Raw genomic sequence first — 8,171 nt, forward strand, 5'->3', positions numbered from 1 at the left:
AAGAAAGAAAGAAAGAGTGAGTTTGTAAAAAGGTGATTTTAGTTCTCTTTCTGGCCAAGAAGGAATAACAGGGACTATATACCCTCCTGCCTGAAACAATTAAACAAAAAGATAAGAGATGGGAAGCAGTGTTTTTCAAGACACTGGATCTCAGACAAAGGAGTGTGACTCCTAAGAGATGGGGTGAGAGGAACCAGGGTCATAACATCCCAGTTATGGCCTGAAGAAAGTTTCCAGGCTGTTACACAAGGAAGGAGACTCAGGAGGATCCCATCAGACTCCCTGAGTTGAAGGGATGGGATGGAGGCTGGCAGATACATCACTAAGAGACCACGCCAGCTAGAGTTTGAAAAATAGGGAACGGGAGAAAAGAGACTTTCCTGCAGACAGCACTCCAGATGTTTAAAAGGTTTCTGTTGACTGTTTGGTAGAATGCTGAATTTTTTGCACATAAATTATTTTGTACTGATTATTTTTCCATGTAACTGTGAAGGAAGCACCAGGACCCCCTTTGACATTTCTTCTCAAAAGCAATGGAGCAGCACCTCTAAGGTACTGAAATGTACGTGAAGGTAGAATTCTATACCTACAGAAAATATCCTTTCAAAGCTTTTCAGTCATACAAAAGTTGAAAGAATTTATGTCCAGCAGACCTGCTCTGTAAGAAATATTAAGGGGCATTTCTTTAGACAGGGAAAATGATAACAGAAGTATGGATCCATAGTAGGAAATTCAGGGCACCAAAAATGGTACCCATATGGGTAAATATGAAATTCTTTTTCATATTACTTAAATACCTTTAACAGGTAATTAACTGGGGGTCAATTATGTGCTTTGATCTAGAAATAATAATTGTACTATAAGACAGAGCTACATAAGTGATTTTCATAATTAACAAAAGAAAAAATAGTATGGGGTCAAAGCATGAAAATGTCTAAAAACAATGCCACAGTGATTAGGAGGAGGAAAATGGGAATATATTAGTGTAGATTTTTTATTACATATCAAATATAAAATCACTAAAAGGCAAGCTGTCATAATTTAAAGATACATACTGTGAACCCTATAGCAACCACTAAAACAGCAAAATAAAGAATTATAGCTCAATACTCAAAAGGTAGATGAAATAAAATGATTTAATGCATCCAGCAAATCAAAAGAATGCAGTAAAAATGAAGAACAAAAAGCAGATGAGATGAATAAAACATAAGATAATAGATTTAAACCTAACTAAACCAATAAGATCTACAATAAGAATAGGATAAACCCTTCAGTTAAATGTTTAAGATTTTCAGGTTTGATTGTTCAATGAAACCCAACTACATGGGTCCAGAACCACCAAGGGCAATATAGCAAACCTCATTTCAAACTAAATTAATAAATGAAGCCAGGCATAGTGGTACACACCTGCCATTCTAGTGCTGTAGGAGGCAGAAACAGGAGAATCACAAGTACCAATCCAACCTGAGCAACTTAGTGAAATTCTATCTTAAATTTAAAAAATATAAAAAGGGGGTGGGGATGTAGATCAATGTGAAGGCCCTGGGTTCAATCCTCAGCACTGCAAAAAAAAAAAAAATCCAATTTTATGCTTCCTAAAAGACATACCTTAATACTTGTGTTAAGACATTATCACGTCTGGAATATAGACAATATTTGGTTAAAAATTAAAGGTATGGAAAAATGCATGCCATGCTAATGCTAATCAAATTACAGCTGAAGGAGCTATATTACTATCAAAATAGGTATCAAAGCAAAAGATATTACCAACAGTAATGAAGGTTGTTACAAAATAATAATGAAACCAATTTATCAGGAGGAAATAACAATCGCAAATATTAATGTATATATCCACGGAACTTAAAAACACAAAGCAAAACAAACCTAGCAGAAATGGAAGGAGAAAAAGGAACAAGGAAACCCACAATTAAAACAAAACAAAACAAAAAAAAAGAAACCCACAATTATATGTTGAGATTTCAACACTTTGCTCTCAACAATTAATAGAACAGGAAATTAGTAAGCACTCAGAAGACTCAAGCAACACAGTTGGTGCACTTGACCAAACTGATATTTGTAAGCACTCCACAGCAGCCAACTATATCTTCTTTCCAAGTATACCTACTAAGTTAGGTCATAAAATAGCTCTCAATAAAATTAAATGGATTTAAATAAAAGAAAGTATATTCTCTGGCAAATGTGGAATTAAATTAGAGACCAATATGATTATGATCTCTGGGAAATCTCCCAAAGATTTTAAAAAATAGGCAAGTCAATAAGTCAAGAGTCAAAGAAAAAAAATCAAAAAGAAAATTAAAATTATTTTGAATGAATGAAAGTGAAAACCCAATATACCAAAATTTGCAGCATGCCACTAAAATAGTGCTTATAAAAAATACAGTATTATCAGTCCATCTTCCATTGCTGTAACCAAATACCCAAGGCTAGGTAATGTATTAAAAATAATTTATTTAGCTAATAGTTTGAAGGCTGAAATTCCAAATTGCACAGCACTAGCTCTGACAAAGGGCCTGTGACTATGTCACTTCATGGTAGATGACAGAGCGGTGGGAGAAGTGGTGATACAGGAACCTAGAGTGAAACTGAGACAGTTCAGGCTTGCCCTTCTATAATACCTCTGTTGTGGAAACAGACTGTAGTCCCATGAGAAGGACTTAATTATTTCCAAGGGCGATGCCTCTGGTGACCCAAGCAGCTTGCACTGAACTCCATCCCTTAAATGTCCCACCACTTCTCACATTTCCAAAATTCCAAAATACCAACCCTTGGAAGACAAACCACACCCAAGCGGTAGCAAGCACGATATTAGGAAAGAAGTTTGTTAGGTTGATGACTTTGGTTTCCTCTTCAATTAACCAGACAAAGAAGATCCAGCCAGAATGATCAGGGAAAAAAGAAGACACAAAATACCACTATCAGGAAGGAAAGAGGTATGACTCTACAGGCTCTTCAGATATTAAAAGTATAATGAGAGACTATTATGAACAGAAGTATGCCAATAAACTTGAAAATTAAGATGAAATAGAGAAGTTTCTTGAAAGGACACTAATTACCAAAGCCACCCAGGAAGGAATAGACAATTTGATGAACACTACATCTTTTAAAAAAGTTGAATTGATCATTAAAAACCGTACACAAAAACACTAAACCTAGATTGCCACAGGTGAATTCTTTCACATATTTCAGGGAGAAATCGTGTCAATTCTACACAAACTTTCCAAAAATTTGTAGAGAAGTGAATTACTCGCCCAACATATGCTAGGAGGTTAACCTTCTTTAAAGCCAGTTTCTCTCACAAGTATAAATTTTATCAAATCAAATCAATAATATACAAAACGATAATATGCCATGACAAAATACAATCTTCAGAAATCAATTAATGTATTTTACCACATATAGTGGATTGACAAGTGGTGGTCAACTTTTAACCCCCAGCTGAACTGAGTAAGCGTGGTGCTGGGTGTGGGAGGCCCACCTAGGGACTGTTGCCAACAGCATAAGAGGCAGAACCGGAGAAGGAGGATGCTGTTGGGAACTGAAAGGCTGTTTGGAGCTGGTAGAAGCTGTAAGGAGCTGTTGGTTGTTTTGGAGGAGCTCGTCATGCTGGCTTTCCTGATGAAGTTGGCTGTTTTCATCCTCCGAGGAGCTCAGGATCTTGTTGGCACTGAGAATAGCTTCAGTTCACTTTGGGAGAGCTCTGGTCGTCACTCTGAGCATCGCTTCCTGGCTCTGGTGGGGAAGAAGGTGCACAGCTCAGTCTCCTGAAGAAGCTCGCTGCGTTGGCTTTCCTGATGGGAACTCGACCGTCTTGATCATGGGAGGAGCTCGGGACCTCAGTGTTGCTGAGGATGGCTGTGGTGCCTTTTGGGTGAGCTCTGGTTCTTACTTACACATCATTTCCTAGCTCCAGTGCAGATCCCTCAGCCTGCTGGCACAAATCCTTCATCCCACCAGCACAGACTTTCTAAATTCCACCACTGACCTTTGGGCCTTCCCAGCACAGATCCATGAAATAGGCCTGGATGAGATGTTGTTATGGGCTCTGGGCCTCCAGTTGGACTCATGGGAGGCATTGTTATGAGCTCCAGTCCTTCAGCTGGACACATGCAGGACATTTCCATGGGATCCAGGCCCTCAGCTAGATTCCTTGGTCTTAGTGTGTGGACCAGTTTCCTGCACTCTTGTGCATCATTCTTTGGGTGACTACTATAAATAATCTTATAAACTATGTGTCCTCTATTGTATTGTTTCCCCTTGCAAAATAAATCCCAAACCATAATATCACATAAAAAATCTTTTAAAAGAAAATTATATTATCTTAATATGTGAAGAACAATATTTGACATAGTCTAGCAAGCATTCCTGGTTAAAAATAAAAAAACTTTCAGGGGACTAGGAATAGAACTGAGCTTCCTTAATCTGACAAACAGTTAGACCCATCCATGAAAAATCTACAGTAAACATCCTACTCGGTGGTGAAAACTTAATGGTTTTCCACTCAGAACAAGAACAAGACAAAAATGCCTAATTTTACTACTTTTATTTAAATTTTTCACAGGAGGCTTTAGCTAGTTGAACAAGGCAAGGAAAAAAGATATGTTGATAACATGAGACAGAATACTTATTTAGAAAATGTGTATTTTAAGCAAGATACTACAACTTCCCCATTTGAGTGGCTAATATTCAAAATTCTGACAGCGCAGTATATTAGGGCAGGTATAGAGAAGCTAAAATTGTCAAACACACTGGAGGCACAGTCACTTTAAAGATACCTTGGTATTTCTTAAAATGTCATACTCATATTTACCGTGTGGTCTGGTCATTCTACTCTTTGCTATTTGCCCAAGGAAAATAAAAGCACACACAGATACAAATATATAAATGCTTCTAATTTTACTTCTAATAGCCACAAGTTGAAAACAACCTATATTTAGGTGAATGAATGAGGAAACTATGGTATATCCATATAATGAAATGTTAGTACCCAAAGAATAAGCTATTGATACTTGTGAAAACATAAATTAATTTTAAAATAATATGCTGAGTAAAGAAAGTCATAATGAAAGAGCACATACCCTAGATTACATTTATATAAGATTTTAGATAATATAGACTAATATATTGTAACAGAAGGCAAAGCAGAGGTGCTGGAGGTTGGGGGTCAGGGGAGGTATGGGAAGCAAAGGGCTGGAAAATAGTACAAAAAGTCATGAAGATTCATTTTTGCTGTATTTATTACATTGGATTTATGGTTTTAAGGTTACAGTATACACGTGTCCCAATTTACCAAAGTGAAAAATTTAAATATCTCCAGTTTATTATGTACTAATTATGCCTTCAGATGCTCTTTAAGAGTGGAACGGACTACATTAATCATATATTAAAATGTTACTGTAGATATTAGAAAACTGTTACAAAGTAATTATTGTATATATGGAAAAGATAAACAAAAAATAATGTTTTGATTTAGGCTACTTTGTAACTATACTCCAAAATGACATGTTGACATGACAAGAAGTTGAAATGTCTTCTTACTTTCTTCATAACATAAAAATATTCACATCAATCTTTTTGAGGATGTTAAATCCTGTCATTTCTTTTGAGTTGTAAAATAAGGTGAGGTTTCCAGTGAGGCAGATTGCAGCCTAAAAATTTCTCTGAGAATACAAATACTTCTTTCCTTTGTTCAATAGATGAACACTTAAGAGGCAATATCAAAAGAGCAACACAGAACGAGTAGCTCTACTGTTTCATTAGCAGCCCAAGAACTTTTCCTCTCTTCCCTTCCTCCTGGTATATCAAACACCATAAATTCCTAATTGATTCTGCCTTCTTAATAATCAGTCAAATGTAGTCACTTCCTTCCACCTACCTTCCCTTTCTTCCACCAGATGGACTGGTGTGATGGTCAGTTCAGTCAATTAACAATTTTCATTGATTGATTGTTGACTGAAATCATCCAGAGAATTAAACTCAAGAAAAAATCAATCCAATGATGGTTTCACCATAATCTCTCAAATGACTGATAAAATTCTGAGCAAGCAAAAGTTAGATTTTAAAATCCCACATCTATACCTTCTCTGCTTGTGCCTGTTCTTTTTGAGCTCACTGGCAAGTTAGGGACGTAGATGTGGTCTGTCTCTTATAAACCAGTGGCAATTGTTAAAATTAAGTGATACGCAGAGTACTGAGGTAGAAAAAATATTTAAAAGCCTTTGTTCTATTGCTGAAATTTGAAGTCCTATTTTTAACTGTCCCGGGACCCCCTGAGTCTCACTGCTTAGGGGTCTGGCATCCTAGGTGGGAGGATTTGTATACCAAGTCTCGGCCGGTGCCTTAGCCAGATACCCATTCACTTCACGTTGAATGCTTACACTAAGTTTTTGTGCTATCATCATAACAACACACTCACAGGATTGTACAATCATAGGCTCTTTCTGTGTAGCTGAATACACATAAGAAGTTTCAAGATAGATTATTCTTGGAGAGAGTTTCTATGGGCAAGGATTGTCCTCGGCCCCCACTCTGCTCCCTCCCTCTCTGTGGAGAGAAACACACTGCTGGCACTAAAACCATGAAAATAACTCTTTACTGTGGCCTCCCAATCAATAAGGAGCTTTATTTGCTGTTGCGTATCACACCCTCTGTTCATTGTACTCACAAAGCTGACTTGGCATGAAAACAGCAGCACAAAGGCCAGCCTCCATTCGGAAGGGCTCTGGGCAGGACATCAGAGCCCTGGGCTCACTCCAGCTCTGCTGTTAACTCCCTGTGCGGCCATGCCCTCCGGGCTTCAGTGTCCTCTGCTTCTAAATGAGGTGATCTCCAAGCACTGACCAGATTCAGATACAGACTAGCAGTAACGCTAGAAAAAAGAGAGGTTTGTACCAGTGAGCTGATTTCCTGGCTATTTATGAGACGAGACTCAGGGTCTGTTTGAGCCATAGATCAGGAGAAAAGAATGAGCATCTTCTAGAATGTTTAGTCACTAGATCGGTGCCAGCCTCCTGGTAGAGATTGTTGCTTATTGACACAGTTACCATAGCAACTGGAGTGTCATATAGCACCGGGGTTTAGGGAAGCTGTCAAGGTCTATAATTTAAGAAAAACAAATTTTCCCTTTGCAGTATCTTGGCTTAATTCTCCCAATCATCCATTTTAGCAATTGAATACACTGCCCTAAAGAGCATTCGTTAAATCTCCCCAAACCATCATGAGAGGTAGTGTGGTGGTAAAGGATTGCTGTCCTAGGTGTGCTACTAAGCTAATATTGTTGTAAATTCTTTCCCCTGTTAGGGCCTCCCTTCCTAATCTGCAAAATGGTGAGGAGGAACTATGTCATCTAAGGTGCGTGTCAGCACAAATATTCTAACTGCGGAAGTACAAAGTAGTGGCTCAGAGAACACAGTCAGCCTGCAGCGGGGCTGTGTTTGCTCTCTGCCGTGGGGCCCATGCTGTTTGAGTGTTCCAATCTGAACTTACTGATAGCATTTAGCAATTTGGAGTTATTTGAATGTTTGGATTATTTGTACCATAATCCACAACTCTAGCTTTTCCTGAAAAATTAAAAACAACAACAACAAAAAAAACCATTCTGATAATACGGAGCTGAAATCCTCCACAGCAACCCTCAGCCAGAGTGGGGTAGTGTCCTCCTCTGGAGACATAACCTCAGTTCTCCAGGTCCTTCTGTAGCCACCAGTCTTGGCCTGATCACAGCCTCAAGTCAAACATCAAGGCATTAAGTATCCCATATCTTCTCAGCTTTTCTTCTAACATCCTACCACACCCAGGCATTTGTGTTTTCAGGATAGAGGTGGCATGGTCCAAACTCCACATTACCGACTCCATGGTCATTTGACAATAATTGCCTGAGGAGACAAAAATTGGACCAATCAAACCCTGCCCTAGGCAAGATAACCAATAATACATTGGCTTCCAGGACTCCCACTAGACAGCTAATGCTAATCAACTAAGCTGATAGCCCCAGGCAACCACAGCCATAGGTAATCAATAGGAACTGCCATTGGCAGGTGAGCTGGTCACAGGACCCCTTGCTCTGTGACTGTCAGTGGGTGCATAAATATTATTTGCTTTTTCATAAGTTGATTTCATGTATGAATAGGGTTCCTCCTAAAAATAAAATTCTA

General features: G+C 38.4%; 1 protein-coding gene across 1 annotated transcript in view; it reads left to right on the forward strand.

Annotated features, from left to right (window-relative positions):
• Nucleotides 1–8,171, forward strand: part of Ppp2r2b (protein phosphatase 2, regulatory subunit B, beta) — a 455,884-nt gene that overhangs the window by 2,139 nt on the left and 445,574 nt on the right. The gene's annotated exons all lie outside the window — the stretch shown is intronic.

The sequence above is a fragment of the Chinchilla lanigera genome, unplaced genomic scaffold (genome assembly GCF_000276665.1).
Source record: "Chinchilla lanigera isolate Chin_1 unplaced genomic scaffold, ChiLan1.0 scaffold00014, whole genome shotgun sequence".
Lineage (NCBI taxonomy): Eukaryota > Metazoa > Chordata > Mammalia > Rodentia > Chinchillidae > Chinchilla > Chinchilla lanigera.